Here is a 15,768-nt window from a genome sequence, read left to right as displayed (position 1 = left end):
CATTGGTGAAGAGTCCCCGGTGGTCCACTATTGCCTGCTCATTGATGGAATGGTGTGCTTTCTGTAGCGGTAATTGCGTACAGTCTCGGCAGGGTGCACAAGTAGGACATGTGTGCAGTCAATTGCCCCCAACACATGTGGGAAGCCAGCTATGATGTAGAAGCCTTGCTTGGCCTCCAGCTGTTCCTGCGCCGTGTGGGGGAAGTTAAGGTGCTGGGGTATCAAGCTGATATTGGCATTCAAGACAGTTGTGATGAACTTTGATAGGGCTGGCTGTGAGACTCCTTCAACTCTGGCAGTTGCTGGTTGAAAGGTACCTGAGGCTAACTGATGCAGCACAGCCAGCAGCTTTGTCTGCGGAGGGATGTTGGCTGTCCACTGTGTGGGTACCGTCAGCTTGTGGGCAATGATGTTCAGGATGCGGAGGATGGTTGTCCTTTTGAGCCTGTAGTGGGCAATGGCATACTCTTGTGTTGGGTCTGTAAGGCTGGTGCTTTTTCTGAAGGTCCGCTGTCTTGGTCTGCACTGCCTCTGTGGTAGTCCGGGGGGGCGTGACGTTCCTGGGTCTGGTGGAGGTGGGTGTTGAGGCCCTCTTGGGGTTCCGAGCTGCATGTTCAGTAGCTCCATGGCATCTATTGTTCTTCAGGTGTGGCTCTGGCCTGGGCTCCCTTTTCTGGTGTAGGCTGTCGTCCGACTTTACACCAGGTCAGAGCAGGTGTTAATTTCCTGCTGCTAACATGCCTTATCGCCTGTTTTGGAATCTTATCACTGCTCTGGCTGGTCGTTGAGAATGTTGCGGAGTGGTGTTGTCGTGGCTTTTTGCACGGGAACGACTATTCTGAATATCATTAGCGATAGTTGCCGGGGTCATCTGTGGCGATATTTTTGGCGACTGCTATCGCAGGTAAACTGGTAATATCGGCTGTTAGCACCAGCTTGTGAATGGGGCGATAAATTTAGAGCTAATTTGGCTGTGATAAAGTAAAGTGCTGATAACTCGGTGGTAAGTCCTTGAGAATATGCCCCTGGGATTCTAGCTACCTGTTTCCACAACTGACAATGTCCTAGGATGCTTGTTTCCAGTCCAGGGAGGACCTGGCCTGGCAGTTCAGGCTGGACTGTTCCCATTGGGGCAGGGTCAAGACTGATTTGCATATGGATGGGTCCGAACTGGAATTGCATGGTGAGCAAAAAAACGACGGATTTAGGCCCAGATCTCTGTACTGGGGTGAATGTATGACATTGTTCTGCAACCTGTTCATCAATTATTCTTTTTGCTGGGACAGTAAGGGGGCTGGCGAGAAAAGCTGGACATCAAAAGCTGGAGAGCAAATACCATAGGCCCCCGGTCAGTCTCCACTTCCTTGATCCCCAGCAAGAGGGGAGCCCCCCAAATAGATTAGGAGAGGGACCAAAAGGGGAATGTAACCAGTAGTTAGCCACATCTCTTGGTTGGGTTACACAGACACACACACCAAAGAAATGTGTTCTACTTCTAGATTTTGTGGAGAATAGTGCATCCTGGGCTAGATGTTTGCCACACGTCAAAGGAAGTAGTCTAACTGAAGGGAGGTAGCTTATTCCCTTTTGGTTAGGGTGCCCCTTCCATCAAGTCCAGAAATTAGGAATAAATGAGGTAGCTCTGAGTATCTCCCCAGATCTCTGCCTGGAACAAAAGATGAAACAGGACTGCCTGCTGGACTCTTGAACTGCATTACAGAGGGCCTACTCTCTGAAAGACTGTACTTGCTGCACTCACAAGGCTCCACAAAGAAAGGATTGTGCCTAACTTGAAGAGAAAGGATTAGATTTCCTGATCACAACAGATACAACAGAGCTGGAAGAAGACTCCTGCCAAGCCAAAGAGAGGATCACTCCTGTTGACCAGAGGAGACTGGCTCAACAATCAGCGACTGCTTCGAGATTCTCCTCACCTTTGATGCAGATGACTTGACCCGCAGGTAAACTGGTAATATACCGAGCCACTGAGCTGCAGCAGTCCGCTGTCGTTGACTCGAACCCAGCAAGCCTGAGGACCCGCAGAGGAGTTCAGTGCCCACAGCAAAGAACCAAGAAAAAGTCAGAAGGCAAAACTTTGACCGGCAACTAGCCACCAGCCAAGCTGGCCCACGCGCCATCGCGGTCTCCCTGAAACTTAAATTTGTCCCACTAGTGCATCCCCCAACTGGTCACGAGTGGCGCTTTAGGCTTTTTAGCGGTATAAAGTAACATTTCTGATTTAATATTTAGACATTCATATCTCCAGTTCCCTACATTGGCTTTTTTTTGTTTTGGTGTCATTATGAAGGTAAAAATATTTTCTAATTTTAGAAATTGGTGCTGGATTTTTGTTGTGTTGTGTCTTTTACTTATTCACTATTTTGGTGGCTTTACATGTGGAATCTCCTAAATTATGCTGGATGGCTTGTTCGCCAGGCTATTAATGGTTGAGTAAGGATTAATTTACCAAGACCAGACTGGACCTATTAGTGATTGTGGTATCATCACTAGCTGAGGGGGAATACCCCTACCTATAAATAACTCTCTTTCTTAACCCCTTGGCCGCGGGGGTAATTCCCCCGCTGTGCTGGGGGGCGGGGGGCACGCACAGCGCCCCGGTCCTCGTGACAAGCTCAGCTCGTCATGAGCCACGGTGGCCGTGTGCTCATGACGAGCTGAGCACGTCATGGCCACACCCGTTTCTTTGGAATGCTCAGCACACCGGGGGAATTAGCCCCGCGTGCGAGCGTTGGAGCCGTTATGACGAGCTGAGCTCGTCATGAGCACATGGCAACCGTGGCTCATGACGAGCTGAGCTCGTCATGAGCATGGCAGGGGTTAAAGTTTCTATGTAGAGTATGTTACAACAGCTTTTGACAGTTTGCAGTGCTATAATTTACAGGTAGTACAATTCACCAGCTTGATCATACTAGTTTTATCAAGCTCAGAGAACTTAAAGATTAAGTTGTTCCTCTTAGGCTTTACACTTATGGGCCACTGAGTATCAGATAGAGACACACACACACTCTATCTAATTTGCTAACATGGAAATAATCTAAAAGGAAATAGACCTTATTAAAGTATTTGAATTCCAGATCTCGCCCCTTTCAGCATCTTGTTTGTTGCTTTTTAATTGCCACACTTTACTATTTGATTTCTTTAACTGTTTTAACAGTTTTTTCTTTAGTAGACAAATATTCAGTAAGAAACGGCCTGTAGCAACCATGAATGCAAAAATATGAGTTTTTTTTATATAGGGATGTTTCAATTTGCCACCACAAGTAGACATACAGGAAAGCAGGTGAAGCACTCAGATATAGCTTTTTCACAGATGTATTTGAATGCTGAGATTAGAATTTATAGTCTCCTAGTTTCAGATGGCAGGTTTCATTTCTTGAGCAGTGATTCTAATCTGATGATCCCTGGACCACAGGAGGTCCACAACAAATACTTAGGGGGCCTGCAACTGCTTAGAAAATTACATATTATTAATAATGTATAGATAAATATAGAGTCAAAATGTAAAATTGAACATGGAGTTATTGGTGTTGGCTATTGAAGGATGGAGCCTGACCCACCCGCTTAATGCACCAGGTTTGAGAGGTATGGGAAGGGACCCAACATTTGAATGGAAGGCGCAGGGTGGCAATGGAATATGAAGGAAAAGTGTTTCCATCCTAATGGATCTTAGGGATAGGGACGCTGACTGAGATTGACAAGAATGTGGCAACATGGCATTGTTATGAACTTGATAATCTGCACCTTGAACATACTCACATATGAAAGTAAAACTATAATGTCCCCGTAATATGAGCTGTTTACTTGGAAATCAAATTGCAGTAATTAGAAAAATACGGAGAATCTGCTTTCAAAAGGTGCGTTATGGGCATTGCAATATCTATAGGACTACTGGAGAATGAATAGTTCTAGATGGCATACAAATACGTGTGACATCACTGCAAACACAATGATGGCTCATCTGTGATCAAGGCACAAATGAGCTGAAACGCGTCAGGAACGATTTATGGACTTTAATGCTAGCTGCTAAACTGTGGTTGGAAAAATAAAGCACCTGTTATCTTGAAGGTCTGGCTGTTTCTTTGCTGGTGACAAGGAAGGTTGTTTGGATTTCTGCAGGGAACTCCGTCCCCTTTCGCTGAGGCTGCCCTGTGGAGGTTGGGGCTCTGACACGTAGTTATTGGTGTTGGATATATATATATTTACCTTAGGCCAAAAAAGGACCCTTGCTTCTAAATCAGGGAGAGGAAGGACACCTTCTCAGATAGCCCCTGCTCACCCCCTCGGTAGCTTGGTACGAGCAGCCAGGCTTATCTCCAAGGCAAATGTGTACAGTATTTGCAACCATGCTCTCAGCAATCCAATGATGATGATACCACAAATGGACTCCAAACGAGTTTCTTAAAAAAAAGTATATGTTTATATAAAAGATATACGATGAGACCACACGATAAAAATCCACCATATGCGTATGTGTAATATTTCACCTGGCCGGTTATTAGGCCAGCCAGCCCTTGTAATATTAAATAGCAATTTTCTATGATCAAATTCAGTTCTAGTGCAATGCTATGTAGTTCGTAAAGCAAGAATCAGACACTTTGTAATGTCAAAATAATGCAGTTTGTTATGCAATAATCGGGCAGTTAGTAATGCCAAAACAATGCAATTCGGAATGCAACAATCAGGCAGTTTGTTATGCAACAATAATGCAATGCGTAATGCAACAATCTGGCAGTCCGTTATGCAGAAATAATGCAATGTGTAATGTACATTCAGGCAGTTCGTTGAGTTGAGTTGAGTTGAGTAAGGATTTATAAAGCGCAACTTTGCCCGTAGGCATCAAGGCGTTAAAGATGGTACTAACTGTATGGAGGGAGAAGGGGTGAACCGACTATGGGTAGGCCTCCCTGAACAGCCAAGTCTTCAATGCCTTTCGGAAGAGAGGATAGGAGGTTTGTCCTTTGAGCTCAGCCGGAGGTATGTTCCAAATCCTGGGGGCGAGGGAGAAAAAGGCCCTCCCGCCCCACCTGGCTTTGATGACTCGTGGTACAGAAAGAAGATTTTTATATGCTGAGCGAAGTGCCCTACCGGGGGTATAGAGGGTCACAAGGGGTCTGATGTCTTCAGCACCGGATCCATACAGGGCCCGGTGGCTGAGACACAGGACCTTAAACTCTATCCTGGCCTGCATGGGGAGCCAATGCAGATTCTTCCTGATAGAGGAGCCTGATGAAAGCCTCGGGGCATCAGCAACGAACCTAGCTGCTGCATTTTACACTATTTGGAGGCGGTGGACTAGTTGTTTGTTGATTCCTAGGTATAGTGCATTGCAGTAATCTAGCCTTGAGGATATGAGGGCCACAGTGACCTGTTTTCGGGCCTCGATGGAAAGATAGTGTACAATTTTCCTCAAAATTCTTAGGACCCCACAGCAGGTTGAGGCAGTTCTGCTGACTAGTTAGTCGAAGGAGAGCTTAGTGTCAAAGATTACACCCAAGTTGGGGGCAGACTGTGAGGGCATAGGGCAAGCTCCAAGAGCAGAAGGCCACCACTCCATCGACCAGATCTCTTCCTTGCCTCCGAAGAGAAGGACCTCAGTTTTCTTCCCATTTAATTCTAGGAAGTTCCTTATCATCCAACCTGCCACTGCTTCCATACAATTCCTGAAGTTCCGGGCCGTGATGTCTATAGATTGCGAGAGGGAAACCATAATCTGGGTGTCGTTAGCGTATGATAGGACTTCCAACCCAAATGATCTCACAAGCCTGGCAAGCGGCGCCACATTGATATTAAAGAGCGTGGGGCTCAGGGACGAGCCCTGAGGCACCCCACACTGCACAGGCTTGACTGGGGAAAGAAAGTCACCCAACTTGACCCTCTGTTCACGGTGGTCAAGGAAGGATGTCAGAAGGCTAAGCGCTGGTCCGTCCACTCCTATCCCCCTAAGGCGCTTGGCCAAGATGGAAGGGGACAGGGTATCAAAAGCAGATGTAAGGTCGAGCAGGACCAGAAGGGTAGTCTGGCCACTGTCGACCTTAGCGCGGATGTTATTTGTAACTACTGTCAGGGCGGACTCAGTGCTATGTGCCCTCCGAAAGCCGTGCTGAGAAGAGTCGAGTAGGCTGGAATTGTCCAGGAAGGCACTCAGGTGGTTGTTTAGATGGGCCTCTAGCATTTTCGAGGGAGCTAGGAGTAAGGAAATTGGGCGAAAGTTCTTTAAAATCGCCAGGTCCAAAGTGGCCTTCTTTAGGCGGGGCTTAACTATGGCCATTTTCCACGCTGTCGGGAAAACGCCTTCGTGGATTGCCAGATTGATTACCTCCAGGAGTGGAGGAAGTAAAACTTCCCTGCACTCTTTGAAAGTTTTCAAAGGACAGGGATTAAGAGGAGATCCGGATTTAAGTTTGTCCAGGTGCAGATTCAGTTGCACCAGTGTGAGCGGAGGGAAGTTAGTGAGAACGCAACCCAGAGCCTTCACCGAAACTTCTTCCAAAGGCGATGCTACTGAATCAGGAGGGGCCCCTGGGTCTAGATTAACCCCTTCACTGCGGCGGCTATTCCGCCGCAGTGCTAAGGGGGCGGGGCGGCCGCGCGGCGGCCGCATGCTGGTGACGGAACCGCTCCGTCATCAGCCGCGGTTGGGCTGTGCTCATGACGGAGCGGTTCCGTCATGGCCCCGCTCGCTCAATAGAACACCCAGTGCAGGCGCGGAATCCACGCCGCACAGGCGCGGCGGCAGGGCCATGACGGAACCGCTCCGTCATCAGCACAGCGCCACCGCAGCTGATGACGGAGCGGTTCCGTCATCAGCATGCAAAGGGTTAAGGGCTTCTAGGCCTGAATAAATGTCGGTTATCTTAACATGGAAGAAGGTTGAAATCTGATCACAGAGTTCCTGTGTTGCTATTATGGGGTCGGGTGATTGAAGGACAGCCAGAGAATCAGCAATTTTAAACAGTTCCCTGGGAGAACTGAGGGAGGCAGTCAGTTTAGTGAAGTGTTTTTTCTTTTCCACCAACACCGCGGCTTTGTAGTCCCTAAGTAAGCTTTTATGTTTATCTTTTTTGTGTGGGTCAAGGTGTGATCTCCAGAGCCTCTCTTGCTTCCTGCAGCCCTGCCGTAACAGCCTAAGGGTGTCTGAGTACCAGGGTGTTGAGGGTCGCTTTCTAGCGGAATAGTGCTGCTTGATCGGGGCCAGGATATCCACGGCCTTCGAGATAGAGTTAAAAAGGGCAGCAGTATCCGTATCTCTCGCTAAGGTAGGCATAAGACTGGCCATCAGAGGGGCTAAAGTCTCGTTGTTTAAACCCCTAAAATACCTTTTTAATTCCCACTTACTAGGATCTGCTAAGGGTATACCAGGATGGGGGGTGTAAAATTAAATGGGACGGCCAAATGATCTGACCAGGACAGGGGAAGGGGGGGCCCTAACCCTACCCTGGGGTCGTTGGTAAAGACCCCGTCCAGGGTGTGTCAAGCTAAGTGGGTGGGACCTACTACTCCTTGGGTCAGCCCACAAGAGGCCAGAGAATCCAGCAGAAGGGCAGTATCAGCAGAGCTGTCATTCTCTAAAATTAAAATCTCCAAGGATGTACAGGTTGGGTCTATCAATGTAGGGTTCCAGCAATTTTAACAAAAATGATGTAATGCGTAATGCAACAATCAGGTAATTCGTTATGCAGAAATAATGCAATGCATGATGCAACAATCAGGCAGTTAGTATTACCTAAAATGGTGTAATGCGTAAGGCAACCATCAGGTCGTTCGTAATACCAAAATAATGTACTCCATAATGCCTCAATATGCCCCCAACATGGATATGGTGTAAACAAAATGTAGGTCAACACTCTGGCCTCGTTACTGTCACTCCCTGGCAAGTACGGGCCGCGATATGAGCTTGAGCGGAGGCTCACGCTGATAGAATGGGAAAGGCCGAGAGCGTTCCTCTTTGAGCCCACACCCCACCCCAGGCGCAACACACACATGCTCGCTGAGTGTGACCTTGCACTCCTCTCCTCGCGACTGGGCCTCCGATGCAGCTTTGTTGACTTTGGCAGTGGAACTCGGGCTCCCCCCGACATGGGAAAGGCTTGAGGTTCCTCCTTGGCACAGACAGGCTCGGACTGGCGGCTCACTCCTCTGGGGATGCCGTTCTGGGCCGATGGCATTGACGAAGATCTCAGGATGCAACAGGGCACATGTGAACAGCGGCGCTGGGACTCCTTTGAGCTCCGGGTGTGCATGGTCACAGGGCAATCCTCACGATAGTCTCAGCCTGTGCGAAGCACACACACCCAGCGTCGCTGAGATTCACTTGGATTGTGGGTGCACACGATCACAAGACGATCCTCACGAAGGTCTCATGCTGCATGAAGCACACGAGCACAGCGTCCCTGAGACTCACTTGGACTCCTGGGTCCCACGTTCACAGTGCAACTCTTATGTGGGTCTCAGGCAGCAAAAAGCACATGCACACAGCGTCGCTGAGACACACTGTGTCCCCTCGCTTCCCCCTGCCTAGTGCACGGAGAAATGCTGCAAAAAATCTGGGCATTTGGTTAAATGAAAATGTTAACTTTTAAACACAGGTCCAAAAGCTAGCTGGGACCTGTTTCAGCACTTTGAAAGCACTGAGGAAGTTTCTCCGCCTTCTTCCTAGACCTGCCAAAGAAACGGTGGTCCGTACCTTGATCCTGTCCCGCCTGGACTATGCTGAAGCACTCTTTGTGGGTGTCCCTGGCTACCTCCTAAAGAAACTGCAAGTAGTCCAAAACTCAGCAGCTAGACTCCTTCTGGGTCTGTCAAATAGGTGTACGGTGCGCGCTCATTTGCACACCCTGCACTGGCTCCGAGTGGAGTCTCGAATAAAATGTAAAATGCTGACCGTTGCCCATAGGGGCCTCTATGGCTTATGCCCTTTCTATCTACAGAAGAGATCTGCTTTTTATAACCCAGGGAGACAGCTGCATTCCTCCTCTCAATTACTGATGCAGACCCTAGGTTCAACCGCGAAAGGCTTGTCGGGAGCTCTTTTGTTCGGAAAGCTGGCTTGGCCTTGAACGCACTGCCATTGGCATTGCGTGGCATCCAGGATCCTATAATCTTTAACAAAAAATTAAAAACCCTTCTTTTCTAGTCACTGCTTGGCTTTAGCTCTCTTTTCCACTGCACGTGCCAGGACACTCTGTTGAGTAGCCGTGCGCGGTACAAATAAATATAACATAACATAACACAACACACTTTGGTTCCAGGTGCACACGATCACAAAGCAATCCTCACGAAGGTCTCAGGCTGCACAAAGCGCATGCTCACAGCGTTGCTGAGACTCACTTGGATTCCGGGTGCACACAATCACAGGACGATCCTCATGAAGGTCTCAGGCTGCACGAAGCACACGCACTCAGCGATGCTGAGACTCACTTGGACTCCTGGTGCCCACGATCATAGGGCAGTTCTTACGAGGGTCTCAGGCTGCAAAAAGCACATGCACAGAGCATCGCCGAGACACACCTGGAAACTTTTGTGTTCCTGAGTTTCCACAACAGGATGCCAGCTCTCCTAAGACCTTGGGGATAACTTCAGGACACAGCAAAGTCCTTTCAAGCAGGGGGACACAGCACACAGCAAAGTCCTAGTAGCCTCTCCTTGGTTAAATCAGCAAACTGCAGGTCAGCCCCAGAACACACAGCAAGGGTCAGTCCTTTCCTTAAGTCTCTTCAGCTGTTTATTCCTTGGCAGAGGTTCCTCTTGACCACAAAGTAGTTTCAATCCTTTTCAGTCTTGAGCAATCCAAAGTCCAGGGGTACAGCTCTCATAGTTATTCCCCTAATTATTTTTGAAGTCTTTGTGTTCAGGGGGGCACTGACCACTGTCCAAACCAGTTCTGGGTGTCTCCCTGCCTGTGACACCTACCTTCTCCCTTTGATAGTCGAGGTCTGGATCCTTAATCACTCAGCAGGAGATGGAGCCATTGGTTTATGGCGGCAGCCCAGGCATCTTCACCTCCAGGGGCTAGTCCTCCCCCCTACACTCCAGATGCAGGTCAGCCTGTTGCTGTCTCACGTCCTCCCCTGGGTCAAGACATTCCCCAGAGCCTGACACATTCAAATCCAGACAGTCAATCCACAACCAGGCAGAGACACACAGAAATGTTAAAACACAAAAACCCAGCCACTTCTAAAAGAGTGGGTTCTAAACACAATGGAAAACTGCCTTCACAAAAATATGTGTTATTAAATTGTGAGTTCAGGCACACTAAACTTCACCTCTCCATCTTAATCCTATGGGAGGATAGGCTGGAAACATATTACACAGCCTCCCCCACTCTGTCCTAAGGGCAAGTTGTCCTTTCAATTGTGAAAAACGAAATGGAGTTTATTTCACTGTCAGGACATGGTACACACCTCAGTGCACGTTCTACCTTTCCAATGCACTGCACCCTGCCCAGGGGGGTACCTTGGACCTACCATAGGGGTGTCTGAGGTGCATAAAAAGGGATGGGTAAGGCCTGGCAAGTGGGTGCACTTGTCAGGACAACATGGCAGTTTAACAAACTGTGCACAGGCTCTGCTGTGGCAGCCCTCAGTTCTCTCTTTTAGGCTAATGGTGTGGGTAGCACAATTAGTGCTGCAGGTCCACTTGTAGCATTTGCATTACCAGCCCTGGCACACATAGTGTACTTTACTAGGGCCTTTACTAGTAAGGCAAACATACCAATCATAGATAACCAATTACCAGTACACTTTTTACATGGAGCACTTGCACTTTGACACTGATCAGCAGTGGCAAAGAGCCCAAAGCATCTATGTTGGCAACACCATGTCAGAAAAAAAGGTCTAGGAGGAAGGCAAACAGTTTAGGGAACGTTAGCCAAAAAGGGCCAAGTCCAAGAATATATAAATGTAAAATACTTACATTTTCATTGAAAAGGGTATATGTGGTAACATCATTTTCGTCGAAAGATATGCATGGTGAAGTCATGCATGGTAAAGACGTATGCCTTTGAAAGCTTGCATTGTGATGAATGCGTGGTTCCGACCGCATTGTAAATACAGTTTGCGGCAGAGGTCAGTTGATTTCAGTTATTTATATGCCCAAATGTCTGGTGAGCATATGAGATTTCTGCCAATAAAATACCTTTATTTGGTGACTTGATCCACCTACCTAGTGGGCAATGCAGGTCACTCTGCAGACAGAGCAGAGAAAACCAGGGACTATCACATATGAAAACAATAGTTGAGTATACATTGTGGTAGGGATTGTGTGTTGATTACAGAGCCATAATTGACAGATGTTACAGCACGACACATCTATGGTGCTAATGTGCAAAGTCAGAAGCTTTACTTGTAAATTCTTAATACTTTACCAGCTGGCTCACAACTCCATTAAATCAAGATCTCAATTACAACATCTGATGAACTTGGTTTTTAGTTTTGGTTTTGTTACCTTGACCCAGTCTGTTGTGAGGACTGTGTGTTACTTGTTACTGACTGGACGTATAACTAGTTCAATGGGTTGCCTGTGATATTGTTTGTAAAAACACAACCTCTAAAGTAATCGGTGTTGGAAAATCAAAATGGCCATGCAGGCCACTATTTGTGAACCCATTTATATGTTAAAATATCTATTACATGAAATGAGAAGGCAATTGAGAAGTCATGGTACAGAAAGCAACACATTTACAGAAGATGAGAACATATCCCTTACATGCATTGGTTAATGCTGGCGAGTGTGAATGGAAGAGCATACTTGATACTCTGGTTTGTAATGGTGTTGAAGATATAGTGACTACCTATTTCAAATGCCATTATGCCCTCTCTTGAAGACAGCACAAAAGAGACAACAGTGGCAAGAGGAACAGGTACCAGACTCGGCGGATGTACATTTCTGACTTACAAATCTCTGCTAAACCTTCATTTGGAAAAGGAATAAAGCAAACTGACACAGGAAAGGCTTACTGGAGATTGGAAATTCTGCACATAATTTGTTTTGTGAAGATCGAAGACTGAAATGGCCATCTGGAAGTAAGAATAAGCCAGTAGTTAAGAGACTTGGTGATAGGAAAACAAGGGAGAAAGTGGGGAGAAGTGCAAAACACATATTCGAATTAAGTGACAGGTGCTTTAATATCGGGTTACCTTTCCTTGGATTGATTATACGGTCATATGCCCCATGTGGAGTGAAAATCACTCAGGTTCTTAGTCTATCTTGGAGTGGGTTCCCAAAGTGAGAAGAGTGCAAGACCCCAAGCAAATGTGATTGCTATTGAACACATCTGACACATTTATGCATATCTCTGGAAGCCTGGTGCAAGCAGAAATAATTTCTTGGGTGTATTGTAGTTTTCACTCTTCAGTCTTACAATTTATAATATTCTCGGTTTACTGTTCGAATTAAGTGACAGGTGCTGTAATATCGGGTTACCTTTCCTTGGATTGATTATACGGTCATATGCCCCATGTGGAGTGAAAATCACTCAGGTTCTTAGTCTATCTTGGAGTGGGTTCCCAAAGTGAGAAGAGTGCAAGACCCCAAGCAAATGTGATTGCTATTGAACACATCTGACACATTTATGCATATCTCTGGAAGCCTGGTGCAAGCAGAAATAATTTCTTGGGTGTATTGTAGTTTTCACTCTTCAGTCTTACAATTTATAATATTCTCGGTTTACTAAAAAAAAAGTCACTTTCCAGGGGTATCTACAACGTTTTACAGAAAACATTCTATGTTGAGGTGTTACAGTCATTGAAATTAGTGTGAGATACAGATATGCCTCACATATGGTATTTGGTGTGATATATGCAAACATCAACCCCACCCCAGACAGGGTATAGAAGTGAGGAACTAACATTCAGATTCTCAAACTCCCACTCCAAATCCCACTCCACCCCTTCCAAGCACTGAAGTGGGACACGAACACACTCAAAACAAACCTATCACAAGTCACTCGATAAGATATGACTAAGGCTATTTTTATGTATGCCATGCTGAATTTGCTGCCTAGGTGTATGGTCCATTCTGATCCGGAGTTGCTGCATGTGGATAGCTTTAGATTCGGGGGAGAGGCGCGATTTTAATTAAAACCTTCCTGAATCTGTTGTTTCAGTGTATTTTCCAATACTGCCTTACTGTTTATCGATGATGTTGTCATGTATGTTGTTGGGGCAAGTGTGTTTAGCCTACATTTTTAAGGGGTGGGTACGTGTGTTACACCCCAGTTCATTTGTACATCCGCCCTAAGGGGTTAAGGGTGTGTGGACAGTGATATAAGCTCAAAGTTCTATGTTGTAAGGGTTACAGCTATCACACCCCAGTTCATGTGCCCACCCTTCCTAAGGGGTTATGGGTGTAGGGGAAGTAAGTTAAGCCCAATTTGTATGTTGTATGGGGAACGTGTGTTACACCCCCGTTTGTGTCCATCCTTCCTAAGGGGTAACATGTGTAGGGTGAGTGTGTTAAACCCAATGTGTATGTTGTAGGGGGTATGTGTGTTACACCCCGATGCAATAGAGTGACCAGGACCAGGGTGAAGCCCTGGTCCTGTTTACGTGTGTTGTGAAAGGGGTCGATTTTTTTTATACTCCATTGCAGTAGAGGGTAGGTGAAGCCCTGGGTCTGCTTAAGAGAATTATAAGCCAATGAACCTACTTCTTTTATAACCTACGAGTATCTATCCTTGATTGTAACAATGGCGACGAGGATGGGATACAAACCCATGTGTGGAAAGCACAATTGATTGGTGGATCTGGTTTCACTGATTAAGTGTGTTTTACAGGGGAGCGTGGAGCTGGTCTCCCCTATGTATTGGTAGTGGGATTTTGAGTTGTCTGCTCAACTATTCTGTTTATTTCTTTGGAGTGGTGTATATGAATTAGTAGGACATATTGCTTGGGCATTCTCCATCTTATGTCCTATTGTATTTGTATTGCTTTTATAAGGAGGAGATGTGTTGTAACCTTTTGAATCCTCCTCATTGTCTTTGTGTTTCCTGCTGCTCAGCTAGCGCGTGAGAACAACATCAGAAAGTTGAGAGTGTTCGTGCTTTGATGAATGTCAGGTGAAGGAATGGGTTGAGTAGCAAGGATGCTGCTCCTGGTGGGGCTTTATCCGTAACCTACAATTAGGCCAATAAACCTAATTCTTTTATAACTTACCAGTATCTATCCTTATATATATCATATATCTATATCTATATAGTATCTAACAGAATAGTTGAAGGGTTGTATCACAGAACTCAAAAGTAAGGCAGTACAGAGTCAATGCCATGAAGGCTGTCAGAAAAAAATGGCAATGCACAGAAATGTAAAATAAAAAAACTTGCCTTGAGTCCGAAGTGGCCAGAAAAATTGGGAAAGAACAGACAGCATCCCTAGTAGAACAGGAAAGTCTCCTCACTCACTCTCCAAAGGGTTCTTGCACATTAATTTTGCATATGAAATTAACAGAACTGCAGAATCATCGTGGTATGATTAAGAATGTTACATTCAAACAACATTCCAAAGTACAGCCGCATAACACCTCATATTGCCTTTACAACTATGCATTATCCAACTACATAAATATGTATTATTGTGCCCGCTCCATGCTGATGTCATCCGGAGACGGTGCCACAAGCTAGATACAAGATTAACAGTGTGGTGTGTGAATGACTAGGGTACAGTGATCTATCCTAAAGAACTTATGCAAATAGGTGTAGATTTGTGACTGAGCGGGGAAGTGTTCATCCTAGACAGCATGAACAATGATAATGGAAATAAAGAAAGAATATTTCACCTTACTACGTGTTGCAGAAACCACAGGGACTGAGTTGTGAAGGGAGAGGACACGGGTGACAAGAGAACATTTTGGAAAACATGGCGACTAGGCCTAAATTGAGGCTTAGTTGACAAGAGTCAGGAAAACGCACTGCTACATATCATAGACATTCTTTTATATGTGTACTCATATGTGAAAATGTATTCTACATATTTTTAATGAAGCACGAAAATATAAACATACACAAATTATTTGCACAACCACTATAAGAGCCTTAAATAAAATGCTCAGGGTCTTTCTATTTACCATGCACACTCACAAATGCACTTCATATGCCCCTACTGACAAACCAATTTGTTTGATCAGTTGACATTCATGCATAACTAATGTACAAAATGAAACAAAAAACAGGAAAAAAATGCAGCAATGAAAATAACTTAGAACAGGAAGAAAACAAAAAACTTACGTCTTTTGGAGCACATTTGAGTGCACTTTCCAAAATCTATGTACAAGGCTAGAAAGAACACCCTTGCAACTAGAAAATCATTCTAGTAGTAATGCAGGACTGTAACCTGGCTCATGTACATCAGATATAGTTGGCTTTCCAATGTACTTAGGAGAAAACAAAACCAACTTACAAATTTCTTCTTGCCTTCGAAGAACCAAGGATGTTTTTGCAGTCTCAATCAAAGTGCTATAAGAATAAGAGAGAACAACGCGTTTGAATCACAAATGAAGGAGTTTAGGAAAACATGTAGAATAGAAGAAAAGTGCAACTTCCACATCATCCCAATTGGAGAAGGATAAGTATATTTGTTTGTTCAGAATCGTTATTTAAGAGACAAAATTGCCCATTTGGACCTATAATCAGTTTAAAATAGAGACCCACATGCTTTTTTGTAGGCAAACTGAAATTCAAATAATGTATTTAGTGAACAGTGGCGGCCAGTACGGTGGTGGTGGGGCAGGTAGGCGGGGTGATGGGGAGGGTGTAAA

At 45.7% G+C, this 15,768-nt stretch overlaps 1 protein-coding gene across 1 annotated transcript in view; it reads right to left on the bottom strand.

The window, feature by feature from the left end:
* LOC144767455 (olfactory receptor 1f45-like) overlaps positions 1–15,449 on the bottom strand; it is a 30,848-nt gene extending 15,399 nt beyond the window's left edge. Inside the window, exon 1 of the mRNA XM_078650879.1 lies at positions 15,411–15,449. The gene's annotated coding sequence lies outside the window, so the exon portion shown is untranslated. The remainder of the gene's footprint in view (positions 1–15,410) is intronic.
* Positions 15,450–15,768: the final 319 nt, after the last annotated feature.

Source organism: Lissotriton helveticus, chromosome 7 (genome assembly GCF_964261635.1).
Source record: "Lissotriton helveticus chromosome 7, aLisHel1.1, whole genome shotgun sequence".
NCBI classification, from domain to species: Eukaryota; Metazoa; Chordata; class Amphibia; order Caudata; family Salamandridae; genus Lissotriton; species Lissotriton helveticus.
This window is presented reverse-complemented; position numbering and strand designations above follow the sequence as displayed.